This window comes from Bos javanicus, chromosome 7 (genome assembly GCF_032452875.1).
Source record: "Bos javanicus breed banteng chromosome 7, ARS-OSU_banteng_1.0, whole genome shotgun sequence".
Classification (NCBI taxonomy): Eukaryota; Metazoa; Chordata; class Mammalia; order Artiodactyla; family Bovidae; genus Bos; species Bos javanicus.
The window spans coordinates 30,696,887-30,711,842 of NC_083874.1; positions in this window are offsets into that span (position 1 = coordinate 30,696,887).

The window sequence follows — 14,956 nt, forward strand, 5'->3', positions numbered from 1 at the left end:
CCAAGGGAACATTTCATGCAAAGATGGGCACAATAAAGGACAGAAAGGGTATGGATCTAACAGAGGCAGAAGATATTAAGAAGAGGTGGCAAAAATACACAGAAGAACTATACAGAAAAGATCTTCATGACCCAGCTAACCATGATGGTGTGATCACTCACCTAGAGCCAGACATCCTGGAATGTGAAGTCAAATGGGTCTTAGGAAGCATCACTATGAACAAAGCTAGTGGAGTTGGTGGAATTCCTGTTGAGCTATTTCAAATTCTAAAAGATGATGCTGTGAAAGTGCTGCACTCCATATGCCAGCAAATTTGCAAAACTCATCAGTGGCCACAGGACTGGAAAAGGTCGGTTTTAATTCCAAGCCCAAAGTTAGGCAATGCTAAGGAATGTTCAAACTATTGCACAGTTACACACATCTCACATGCTAGCAAAGTAATGCTCAAAATTCTCCAAGCCAGGCTTCAGCAGTATGTGAACCATGAACTTCCAGATGTTTAAACTGATTTAGAAAAGGCAGAGGAACCAGAGATAAAATTGCCAGCATCTGTTGGATCATCGAAAAAGCAAGAGAGTTCCACAAAAATATTGATTTCTGCTTTATTGACTATGCCAAAGCCTTTGACTGTGTGGATCACAACAAACTGTGGAAAATTCTGAAAGAGATGAGAATACCAGATCACCTGACCTGCTTCCTGAGAAATTTGTATGCAGGTAAAGAAGCAACAGTTAGAACTGAACATGGAACAACAGACTGGTTCCAAATCAGAAAGGAGTACATCAAGGCTGTATATTGTCACCCTGCTTATTTAACTTATATGCAGAGTACATCATGAGAAATGTGGGGCTGGAAGAAGCACAAGCTGGAATCAGGATTGCTGGGAGAAATATCAATAACCTCAGATATGAAGATGACACCATCCTTATGGCAGAAAGCGAAGAACTAAAGAGCCTCTTGATGAAAGTGAAAGAGGAGAGTGAAAAAGTTGGCTTAAAACTCAACATTCAGAAAACGAAGACCATGGCATCTGGTCCCATCACTTCATGGCAAATAGATGGGGAAACAGTGGAAATAGTGACTGACTTTCTTTTGGGGGGCTCCAAAATCACTGGGGTTTGGTGACTGCAACCATGAAATTAAAAGACACTTGCTCCTTGGAAGAAAAGTCATGGCCAACCTAGACAGCATATTAAAAAGCAGAGACATTACTTTGGTAATGATGGACAAAGGTCCGTGTAGTCAAAGCTATGGTTTTTCCAATAGTATTCTTGCCTGGAGAATCCCATGGACGGAGGAGCCTGGTAGGCTACAGTCCACGGGGTTGCAAAGAGTCAGACACAACTGAGTGACTTCACTTCACTTCACTTCACGTATGGATGTGAGAGTCGGACTATAAACAAAACTGAGTGCCGAAGAATTGATGCTTTTGAACTGTGGTGTTGGAGGAGACTTCTTGAGAGTCCCTTGGACAGCAAGGAGATCCAACCAATCCATCCTAAAGGAAATCAGTCCTGAATATTCATTGGAAGGACTGATGCTGAAGATGAAACTCCAATACTTTGGCCATCTGATGCGAAGAACTGACTCATTTGAAAAGACCCTGATGCTGGGAAAGATTGAAGGTGGGAGGAGAAGGGGACAACAGAGGATGAGATGGTTGGATGGCATCACCAACTTGATGGACTTGAGTTTGAGTAAGCTCTAGGAGTTGGTGATGGACAGGGAGGCCTGGCATGCTGCAGTCCATGGGGTCACAAAGTTGGACACGACAGAGCGACTGAACTGAACTGATGAAAGTTAAAGTTGCTCAGTCGTGTCTTACTCTTTGTGACTCCATGGACTGTATAGTTCTCCAGACCAGAATACTGGAGTGGGTAACCTTTCCCTTCTCTAGGGTATCTTTCCAAATCAGGGATTGAACCCAGGTCTCCTGCACTGCAGGCAGATTCTTTACCAGCTGAGCCACAAGGGAAGCCCAAGAATACTGGAGTGGGTAGTCTATCCCTTCTCCAGCAATTCTTTCTGACCCAGGAATTGAACTGAGATCTCCTGCATTGCAGGTGGATTCTTTACCAACTGAGCTATGAGGGAAGCCCACGTATAAAATATATTTATTTATTGGGATAGGAAAGGTTAATATATAAGCAAAAAGAAGTCAGTACCAGCATAGATGGCAATTCCAAATATTTTCAGTAGATCTTGTGAAGATTTGATGAGACCATTCACTAGGGACATATGGGGAAGTGGCGAATACTACTGGAAGCCTATGGAGGCTGTATGTTTCTGGCAGCAATAATCCCAACACTTATGTGATTTTCTCCTATAGTCTGGCCCTGGAGGTGAAGGAGTGAGGTGGATGATAAGGCTGATTCAAGGCTAGATATTTTGGGGATGAGCTTGGTGGGGAGAAAAGGCAGCTAAGAATTTTGAGGTTCCCTCAACAGGGAGGAGTGACCAGAATCAGATGGTTTCCAATGACAAGGAGGGACAGCAAGTTGCATGAATCTCCAAGAAGAAGAGACTTTTTCCAGAGGGGATTAAAAATTGATAGTATTAAAGTGATATTTAGGTCTTCACTGGTGGTTCAGCAGTAAAGAATCTGCCTGCAATGCAGGAGCCACAGGAGACCTGGGTTCAATCCCTGCAATGGGAAGATCCCCTGCAGGAGGGCATGGCAGCCCACTCTAGTATTCCTGCATGGAGAATCCCGTGGACAGAGAAGCCTAGCGGGCTACAGTCCTTAGGGTCGCAAAGAGTTGGACACGACACGACTGAAGTGACTTAGCACATACATAAAGTGATATTTCGGAGAAGGCAATGGCACCCCACTCCAGTACTCCTGCCTGGAAAATCCCATGGGCAGAGGAGCCTGGTAGGCTGCAGTCCATGGGGTCACTAAGAGTGGGACACGACTGAGCGACTTCACTTTCACTTTTCACTTTCATGCATTGGGGAAGGAAATGGCAACCCACTCTAGTGTTCTTGCCTGAAGAATCCCAGGGATGGAGCCTGGTGGGCTGCCATCTATGGGGTCCCACAGAATCGGACACGACTGAAGCGACTTAGTAGTAGCGGTAAAGTCATATTTAGAACCTATATGAACTATATTTTTGGTGAAAAGTGACATATTACTCCAGGCAAGGAGGCTGAAGGAACTTTCTGGGCAGAGAATGATGATGTAAGAGCATTTGGATGGGAATTGGGAGTCTGGAGGCATAGAGAAAAGAGTGAAGATGGTAGGCAGCCACGGACAGACAAGTGTGTAGGAGGTAATGGGGAACAAGTTGAGAAGACCTAAGCAGATCTTGTCCTTGAACATAGCTTCTGGTGAGTGAAGTGGCATACAGGGTAGCAGTTATGAAGAAACAAGATTCATTATGATCTTCTTTCCAATTGTATCGGGAAAGTAATCATTTGGTTGCTTAACTTTAATGATAATTAAGTGAAAATATTTAAGCTTCTTACTGGAAGATAATGAAAGACTTCACATTTGTTAAAGGAAGGAAGGAAGTCAGTGAAGCATCATGTTTTCTTTATCACAGGTCATCAGTGCCAACAAACTGCCATGACTCTGAAAATTTCAGCAATCCCCTAAATAGTGAGATTGCTACTAACTCTAAAATGATATATAGTTATGACCCCGATATCTTTCACTCCCTGAATGGCACAGACTCTTACAGAATAAAACAACCTTTCAAAATAACTGTTTCTTCATTTCCATTTCTTCTTTTTAAAAATAATTAATTTAAAATTTTAATTCAAGTATAGTTGATTTATAATGTTTTAGGTATGCAGCAAAGTTACACATATATACATGTATATGTATTTTTTTCAGATTCTTTCTCATTATAGGCTATTATATGATATTAAATATATTTCCCTGTGCTATATGATAGGTTCTTATTATTTTTTATGTACAGTGCATGTACATACATGTCAGCATAGACAGCATATTAAAAAAGCAGAGACATTACTTTTCCAACAAAGGTCCGTCTAGTCAAAGCTATGGTTTTTCCAGTAGTCATGTATGGGTGTAAGAGTTGGACTATAAAGAAAGCTGAGCACCAAAGAATTGATGCTTTTGGACTGTGGTGTTGGAGGAGACTCCTGAGAGTCCCTTGGACTGCAAGGAGATCAAACCAGTCAATCCTAAAGGAAATCAGTCGTGAATATTCATTGGAAGGACTGATGCTGAAGCTGAAACTCCAAAACTTTGGCCACCTGCTGCAAAGAACTGACTCACTGGAAAAGACCCTGATGCTGGGAAGGATTGAAGGTGGGAGGAGAAGGGGACCAGAGAGAATGAGATGGTTGGATGGCATCACCGACTCAATGGACATGAGTTTGAGTAAACTCCAGGAGTTGGTGATAGACAGGGAGGCCTGGCGTGTTTCAGTCCATGGGGTCACAAACAGCTGGACACAGCTGAGTGACTGAACTGAACTGAATTGATGTACATGTCAATCCCAAATTCCAGATTTATCCCTCCCCTTGTTTCCCCTTTGGTGACCATAAATTTTTCTCTGTCTGTGAGTCTATTTCTGTCCTGTAAATAAGTTCATTTGTATCATTATTTTCAATTTCACATGTAAGTGATACAATATGATATTTGTCTTTCTCTGTATCACTTAGCTTCACTTAGTATGATTATCTCTAGATCTATCCTCTTCACTTCTATTTTCTTTTTCCTTTTTTTTTTTTTTCAGTTCTATTTCTTGAACACCCTAAAGGGAGACATGAAGACTATAACACTCCAAACAAGAAGTCTTTAACCTTTCCATTCCCTCCCTTTGCTCATACTATAAACGACCTCTGTACTTCTCTCACCCCAATATGCCCCTGAAAAAAATACCTCATCCCATGTCTCTGGGCCATGTTTTCCTGCTACCAGCATTCCAGCAAACTTTTCTGGCTCCACATGTCCACAGGTCCACAACCACAGTCGTGGCCAACTTCATGGCCCTGAGAGCTTTGTAGCCAACGTAGCACCCTGCACTCAGAAGCACCTCATGCTTAGTTTAATGCTTTGACATCAATGTCTTGAAATTCTTTACAAGTCTAAACTCTGGTCCCTGCAAATTATATAGCAGGTCCTGACTCCAGTCTGCCAGTTATGACAGCACCAGAGGACAGTGGGAGGATTGGGCATCCTGGGTCTTCCAGGGCAGGTCAAGAGAACTGCCTGAGTGGTACTGGTGGCTTTTCCATGTCTCTCACCTACTGGGAGGAGCAGTAGCGAATGTTGTAGACACTTACATATTAGTCATATTAATAAGTTTTGTCCTATCACACATTCTTCTGAGGATAAAAAGTTCAGATATAAATTATATCATACAAGTGTATATGGTTAAACTTACAAGGATGAGAGCATGTAAAGAAAGGCTTAAAGCAATTTTTCAGTAGAATAGAACACTGCCAACAAAATAAGGAAGAGACTATTTGATATTTCTAAGAGATGCATTTATAAATACATACTTTGAGGGACGGAATTATTTGCTTGGTTGAACTGAAGTGGGAATGGAAACTATTAAAACTGGGGAAAAGATCAAAGGAAATAAGATACGGTGTTGGGGGTCAGGTAAAGAAACTGGGTCAAAACCAGAAGGAAATAAAACTAAAAATGAGTTACTGCAACTTCTTGTTTAAAAAATTCTAGTCATGAACCCTGTCTCCTACATCAGAGACTGCCTTGTTCCAATGAAAGATTACATCTTTTTGTCTTTCATTGGCCTTAACATGGTACCATACACATTGTACTCCTCAGTCAGTATGTTGTTTAATTGAAAATAAAGCTAAAAAAGAAACAAAACCAGTTCTTTTAGATCAAAGGAAGCAAACTGTCAGTCTGAGGCCTTGGCACAGATGGGTTTTATTTGGCCCACACCATTTTTAAAAAATATTTTAATCAACTGGTAATTAAAAATCAAGAAATTTCACATAAAAATCCAGTGTCCTGGCTTCTCTTTAAAAAATTAAAAGATCTGGCTACATTCAGCCCAGACCTTTATGGACATATGCTATCCTTTCCTTCATAGTCCTGAGTTCACCCTGCTGTCCTCTCAGCATGGATGAACCACCCCCCGCCCCGGACCCCCTCTGAGCAGAGACTGTGTGCTGATCCCCTAAATCCAAATCTAATCATACCCTATTCTTCCTTCATAATAAGCATCAGACTTCAGCAAGCATCGTGATAATTCAGAATAAAGAGAACTTTTCCTCCTCCCTTATAGGCAGGGGTGCCCATGTAACTAAGTTCTGGCCATCTTATATAATGTAAGACTTCCCTGGTGGCTCAGACGGTAAAGCGTCTGCCTACAATGCGGGAGACTCATATAATGTAAACAGTTTTATGTACAAACTTCTTTATTTAAAAAAAAAAAAAAAAAAAAAGGAGATATGCCCTTTCCCCACCCACTATTTCTGCTGGCTGTAGAAGTTGTATGTAATCACATATAATCGCTGGCACTCCAACAGCCATTTGGGACCATAAGTAAACTTGGGACCAGTAGAGCAATCAAGTAGAGGGGGCCTGAGTCCCTGATTCAGAATCTGCTGTATCAGCTCCAGGCTTTTACATCACACAGAAACGAACTCCTGTTTTGTTTAAGCCATCATTGTTTGGGAATTTTTGTCACACATAGCCAACCTAATCCTAAATAATACAACTACAAAATCATCTCAGATAACAGGATTTTTCTTCTTTATCATGACTACTATTACTGTAAGGCAAGTATTATGAAAAATCATAGTCTTTGGAAAGAAGGATCTGTGCAGTAGATTCCATAATTTGGGAGCGATACTTGTACATTTCATGAATACAAACTGGTTGAGGCACCTCTGTCTCTGCTAATATTGTGTGGTAGTGAAGCGTGCAGGCTTTGGAGTTTCTGAGTAAAAATAGGAACTTCCTTAATGGCTTTTTACAAAGATCAGATGAGATAAAGCACTTAGTGTGTAGTGTTAGTCACTCAGTTGTGTCTGACTCTTTGTGACCCCATGGACTGTAGCCCGCCAGGCTCCTCTGTCCATGGAATTCGCCAGGCAAGAATACTGGAGTGGGTAGCCATTCCCTTCTGAAGGGGATCTTCCCAACCCAGGGATTGAACTTGTGTCTCCAGCATTACAGGCAGATTCTTTACCATCTGAGCCATTACTTAATGACTTTTTGGAAAGATTAGATGAGATAAAGCACATAATCAAATGGAAAAGTCTCATTCCTTAAATTCTAGGCAGATGACAGAATGATGGCCTGGGGGTGGCAGGGCATATGGGGCTAAAGAGAGGCACATTTTACTTCCTGTTCACTCTACTCTTCTGACATTAAGGAGTATTAAAGATGGTGGGATCTTGGGACTGATAGTGAAAAGTTTTCATCTGACCATGAAAGAGCTCAGTGTATTGTTACTTCAAGCCAGCATATATATGATCTATTTAAAGTTAAGACTAATGAGGAAATCTCAGATACTAATATTGTTATATCACACTTAAATCATCCCTAACAGTGGGGAATCTGATGATATTTGAGTGGGAATTATATTTTCTTAATCAAAGCACCATTATTAGACAAGTATTAATAAACTCTTAAAAGAGTCCTGAGTTTACCAAGAAACTTAATTCCTGCTGTTGGAGTGAGCTGCTGGTCAGAATACTTCTCAGGAACTCAGAACAATGTACATACAGAACACACAGACAACTCTTCTTGTATCAACAGAGCTATTTTTATATATTTGCATAATATCTATGTATTTTTGGAAACCAAACCAGTAAACTAGAATCAGAAGAAATTCCATCCATTTGGGAGTTTTTATTAAATTAAATTTTTTCTTATTTTAGTATCTAACTCTCTTCTTAAACAATATCCAGTGAAGGCTGAGACTTCAAAAATATCTTGAGTTAAAAGTAAACATACAGCTTAGAAGAAATAAAGAAGGTGGTGCCATTTTAAGGAAGTAATTTAAAAGTGGTTTTATCTTGGCACATAGAGTATAAATGGAAAATATTTGCATAGATAGAAAAAGAATACTATTCATAGAGTCAATATGTTATTTACATAGAGTTGGACTATGACATTTTTATTCATTACTCATAAAAGTGTCCACAGTGAAAACATCTTATTCTTCAGTGTATTTTATATTAAAGTTGTCATTTTACCAGTGAAAAAGCAGTCCTCTATGTTTAAAGGTATATTCTAATTTAAAAATCCTAAATCTTCTTTGTATTTAATTGTGATATAATGATTAATGAATTAGTTATACAAGATAGCCCTAAAAAGGATCTGAGAAACCATATTGTAACTGGGAGAGATTATACTAATAATTTTTTCCAATGATTTTTAAAACCTCTATGAAGATGCAATTGTGGGGACATTTAAAAAAAATTATAGTTGTCAGTTGGATTTTGTGAGAATTCCCTAGGATAATCCTTTAGGATGGGGCCAAGGACCCTCCAGGTCAGCACCAATTATAAATGAGGCTTTCTATTTTTGATGTCAGATTCTCAAAATATTTGAAGCCTCTAGATTAATCTTTAGATTTAAATCTAAAGTTAAATTAAATCTTAAGATTTAAATCTAGATAGGCTTTAGATTTAAAATAGACTGATGTAATACAATTAAATACCGCAGTTTAAGTTGAGGTACTAAAGTTCTATCTGAATTTTAGTGTGTAATTGGCTTTGGAATATATGTTTTCAAAGGCTTGGAGTGTCCCTTTCGCCTGGCAGCCCCATCCCTAGATGCCTGGCTTCCCTTGATGTAACTGAACCATCCTGTCCCTGTTTCTGTCAATAAGAGGACACATCCAGCCAGCCCAGTGGGAGGGAGGGAATGATAACATCTCTCTGGACAGTATAATGCAACAGAGCACACACCCAGATCATGCTGCCAGTGTCACAGCTACTTGCTAATTTAACTTGACCTTGTTTACTGGGGCAAAGGCAGACTCAATTGCCTTGAAGACTTGTTGGCTATCTCAATGCCTCCATCCACCCATCTCTTCCACCTGCCTAAATGGCTAGAGAAACTAACTCTTGGCTACAAACCACGAAAGCTCATTTCCTTTCTCCCCCATCTGGTCATGAGACCATGGTGAGATGACAATCTGTTTATGCTTTTTTCATACTCTGTGGGACTATGCCCTTCTGTTAAAGTTGACTTATAGAAAGCAGTGATTCTCAAGTTCTAGTGTGCCTCAGAATCCTCTGGAAGGCTTGAGAAAACAGATTTCTGGGCTTCCCCCTAAGCATCTCTGAATCAAAGGGTCTGAGGTGGGACCAAGAATTTGCTTTTCTAAACAGTACTCCATAAAGCTAATGCTGCTGCTGCTGTTGCTGCTGCTAAGTCGCTTCAGTTGTGTCTGACTCTGTGCGACTCCATAGATGGCAGCCCACCAGGCTCCCCCGCCTCTGGGATTCTCCAGGCAAGAACACTGGAGTGGGTTGCCATTTCCTTCTCCAATGCATGAAAGTGAAAAGTGAAAGTGAAGTCACTCAGTCGTGTCCGACTCTTAGTGACCGCATGGACTGCAGCCTACCAGGCCCCTCTGTCCATGGGATTTTCCAGGCAAGAGTACTGGAGTGGGGTACCATTGGTTGGAATATCAGACTTTGAGAATCACTGATCTAGAGGATAAAACCCTGTGGTTCTGGCTCTGGAACAAGAAAGTTAGTTCTTTAATCAACTGATATGTAGCTTTATGTCTATCAGATCTTTCAGTATTTAAGTGTGTTGTCATATACATCCTGCGTACATGCTAAGTCACTTCAGTCGTGTCTGGTTTTTTTGTAACCCCATGGACTGTAGCCTGCCAGGCCCCTCTGTCCATGGGATTCTCCAGGCAAGAATACTGGAGTGGGTTACCATGCCCTCCTCCAGGGGATTTTCCTGACCCAGGGATCGAATCCTCATCTCCTACGTCTCCTGCATTTGCAGGCAGGTTCTTTACATATACATCTTAGGGATTCTTATTGTGTTATTCAAATAAGTGGTCTTTGATGATGTTCAAAACCTAAGGCTGTGGATAGAAACCCGAGTTTACATAGAAGGGGAGCAAACAGCCTCCTTCATGATTTGCCTCCTTTTTCACTTTGTTCTCATTTGGTTCTTCAGCCAATGTGACCTGAAATTTCTACAGTCACTTTCTAGTTTTAATAATGAATGTCAGAACAGTGTCTCCGGAATGATATGGTTAAAAAGAAAGGAAGCTAGAAAAAAGAAAAGGATGGATGACAGGAGGAAAGCAAAGAAGGAAGGAGGGGGCAAGGGAGGCAAGAAGGGAAGAAAGAAAGCTTCAATTTTTTTTTGTTTCTTGTTTTTTTTTTTTTACTTACTTTTTAAAAAATTTATTTTAATTGGAGGCTAATTAGTTTATAATATTGTGGTGGTTTTTGCCATACATTCACATGAATCAGCCATGGGTGTCCATGTGTTAAAACAGGTTTTTAAGATGATACTTTTAGAGAATGTGTGGAAGGAACTATATTGACTTAATAATAATTAAAATAATAATGGCAACTAAAATTTGTATCCAGTGCGTACTCATGAGAGGTAACTACTACTTTATACGTTGTATCATTTCATTTTACAAAAGTCCCATGAAGGCTATCTCCATTGAAAATGTTTTAAGTGATGTTGAATCACATTTAGAACCAGATTTTAATGAAAAAAATTTAATGCATTAAATCACAGGGTAAGGAATGTTTACATTTCATATAAGCTGAATACCCAGAACCATAACACTAAACAAATAGCTTGTTTCCTGGTCTTGATTTTCTCTTGCAGTGTTTCCACTCCTGCTTTGAACACCTTTTCCATTCCTTTCCCCCAGAGCTGAAATTCTGCCCACTCTCCTGGTCAAATTCAAGCGACACCTCCTCTGTGTTCTCTGTTCTCACTTCATTTTCTTTTGAACAAACACATATTAATGAAGAGGTGAATGTATTTGGATATGAAATAGCAGGTGTTCACTTTTATTTTTGCCACATATTAGCTTTGGAATTTTGGGCAATTAATATCGCTGTTTCTCTGCTTGAAAAGTGGGATGAATAATATGCTAGTATGTTGTTGTTGTTGTCCAGTCGTTAAGCCGTGTCCAGCTCTTTGTGACCTCATGGACTGCAGCACACTAGGCTCCCCTGTCCTTCACAATCTCCTGGAGTTTGCTCAAATTCATGTCCATTGAGTCGATGATGCTATCTAACCATCTCATCCTCTGCCGCCCTCTTTTCCTTTACCTACAGTCTTTCGCAACATCAGGGTCTTTTCCAATGAGTTGGCTTTAGCATCAGGTGGTCACAATATTGGAGCTTCAGCCTCAGCATCAGTCCTTCCTATGAGTATTCAGAGTTGATTTCCTTTAGGGTTGACTCTCAAGAGTCTTCTCCAGCACCACAATTCTAGTATATGCACCCCAATATTAGTATACTGGCCTGTTTTTATCTTATGAATTTATGAATCAGTAATTAATTGAGTGTTCTCTGTATTGTCTTCTAGAAAGCTCAGGGATTAATTGGCAAGCCCTCTCTAGGAAATGTCCTGGATCTCATTAGTAGTAGTATAGAGACTGGCATTTTGTCTCTGTACTACTACTTTGTACCATTTTCCTTTAGACTTTCCTGAAAATAATAACTTAAAAACTAATTTACAAAGGTAATTCAACTCTGCGCATACAAATTAGAAGATATAGCGTCTCCACCTCCACTCATTGAGGAATAATAACTTCTAATATACACAGTTTCATTCATATCCATCTATCATCTGCCTATCTGTACCAGTTTAAAATGATATTCTACTATGCATAGAATGTGAATACTATGCATAGAATGCAAAGAACTGACTCATTGGAATAGACTCTAATGCTGGGAAAGATTGAGGGCAGGAGGAGAAGGGTTAATAGGGGATGAGATGGCTGGATGGCATCATCGACTCAATGGACATGAGTTTGAGCGAACTCTGGGGGATAGTAAAGGACAGGTAAGTCGGGTATGCTGCAGTCCATGGGGTCACAAAGAGTCAGACATGACTGAGTGACATGCATATTGTTGTATAGACTGATTTTTTAGTTTTAGGAATATATTGTGAACATTTTCACACCTCAGTGGCAAATGTAAATATTCACATGAATATTTATTACTTATGGAGTCTTCCACCCTAGGCCTCCACCATGATTACTTAAAATTTGAGCAGGTGGAACCCAACACAGAGAAGAAACATTCCTCCCATTTTAATGGGAAGAAAGGGCATATGCAGATAAAGGTAGATTATATAAATATACAATTTATATTATATGGGCTTCCCTTGTGGCCCACATGGTAAAGAATCTGTCTGCAATGGGGGAGACCTGAATTTAATCCTGGGGTCAGAAAGATCCCCTGGAGAAGGGAACAGCAACCCACTCCAGTATTCTTGTCTGGAGACTCCCATGGACAGAGGAGCCTGAAAATATACAGTATATAATATATATAAATAGGTCTATCTAGTCAACGCTATGGTTTTTCCAGTAGTCATGTATGGATGTGTGAGAGTTGGACTATAAAGAAAGCTGCGTGCCAAAGAATTGATGCTTTTGAACTCTGGTGTTGGAGAAGACTCTTGAAGTCCCTTGGGCTTCAAGGTGATCAAACCAGTCCATCCTAAAGGAAATCAGCCCTGAATACTCTTTGGAAGGACTGATGCTGAAGCTGAAACTCCAATACTTTGGCCACCTGATGTGAAGAACTGACTTATTGGAAAAGACCCTGATGGCTGGGAAGGCTTGAAGGTGGGAGGAGAAGGGGACGACAGATGATGAGATAGTTGGATGGCATCACTGACTCAATGGACATGAGTTTGAGTAAGCTCTGGGAGTTGGTGATGGACAGGGAGGCCTGGTGTGCTGCAGTCCACAGGGTTACAAAGAGTCGGACACGACTGAGTGACTGATCTTAATTTTATATATATATATATAGTTTTCCCCCTTAGACCATATAGTAAGAAGAAGCATGGATATGGTGAACTGAAAGCAGAAGGCAATAAAATCTCTACTGCCAGAGTTCAAAGAAAAAAAATGGCAGCAACTTGAACAGAATTTTGTGGCCAGAGAACTGCTTGGCCTCCTTATGCCCAGATCTTCAGGGCTCATGTTTGTCCCTTACTATTCCCCACAGGGGAAATTCACCTTAAACACCTGCTACCCAGCTTTCTGTGTTATTCTTGTCATCCATTTCCTGGGAACTGGGCCCTGATCTACCTGTTTCACATGGTATATTTTTGCACTGACTTCTCTGGCTCTCTGTGACCTTCCAGTATCCTCACTGCAAACCCTTGAAGGCATGCCTTTTATCTAATCCTAGATCAGACCCTTTGCTCCCTACCTTTTCATTAGCTTCCCAATTATCTGCCTACCTTGAGGTCTCTCCAGCCACTCCCACACCACGACAGGACATTTTCCTAAAAGATCATGAGACTCTGTCTAACTTGCTAGCAAAAACTGTTGTTGTTGTTTAGTTGCTAAATTGTGTCCCCCTCTTTGTGACCCCATGGACTGCATCATGCCGGGACCCTTCACTATCTCCCGGAGTCTGCTCAAATTCATGTCCATTGAGTCAGCGATGCTATCTAACCTGTTCATGGATCACAGCCTTGTCGTGGCCAAGGGGCTTGCATAACTCAGTGAAGCCAGGAGCCATGATGTAAGGGGCCACCCAAGAAAGACAGGTCATACATGGTGAAGAGTTCTGACAAAATGTGGTCCACTGGAGAAGGAAATGGCAACCCACTCCAGTATTCTTGCCTGGCAAACCCCATGAGCAGTATGAAAAGGCAAAAAGATAGAATGCCAGAAAAGGAGCCCCCTAAGTCGGAAGGTGTCCAATACGCTACTAGCGAAGAGTGGAGGGTAATTACTCATAGCTCCAATAAGAATGAAGCAGCTGGGCTGGCACAAATATGAAGTAGGAAATAATCCCTGGAGCATAAACCTAGAAACTCATCAGTACAAAGAAGAAAACATGATACATATCAGATTAGTGAAGTTCACACAACAAACAGAAGCCACTATGATCACTTTTCACCAGGAAAATCTATTCGGAAGCACTGAACACAGTGCAGTGATGTATGAAACACAATGTTGTTGAGTCAATTCAGAGATGAAGATGAAACTGTTTACATTTATGCAAAATACAGTTTATTCAGGTTAATATTTAAACAACAAAAATATTTCTAGCTGAGTGACTGAAATCTACAATAAAAACATGTAGTCACCTTCTGTTTCTGTAACAGCCTGTGCTCTGGGTAAATTCTTTCTGCAGATAACATCTACATTATTTGCTTATTTGAGTTTACAATTACCAGCTCTCAAGTGTAAACATGTGAGATAAACAGTCACATGGTTAAGAGATCTGAACAATTTAATCCTCTAATGCCAATAGGTTTGTTAAATGTTACAATAAAAAAAAAATCAAAATCAACTAACAGATAGATATTGATGCAAAAAGTCAATGTTTCTATGTTTGTATGTGCCAGTCCTTAACTAAATGAGTTTATTTCCTTACAAAAGGTTTATTTTTGATATGTAGAAATGTGTAGAAAGCTCATCAGCTTAATGAGATAAAGGCTTGTCCAGGAAGGTTTGGGGAGAAAAAATGATAGGAGAGGGATGGGGGAAGGAGTCAGCAAAAGCCTTAAGGGTGACAGAGGGAAAAATGATATTCATAAACTCACATTAGCAGTAAGGACACTAGCTAAGTAGGCAAAAGCAAGTTAATATGTATTTATCTGAGTCACAAGACCTGAGTCACAGGACCCAGGGGTTGGGTTTATATCTGAGTGAGAATGAGAATTTTAAAAGAGCCCAAAGGTCAAGTGGCAAGACCAAAGAAGGATCACAGCCCTTCTCTGGCGTTCTCTAGTATCCAGAAAACACGTTACATTTCTCCGAATGTCACTACTTCATTAAGTTCAGTAACCAAGTCAATGTTG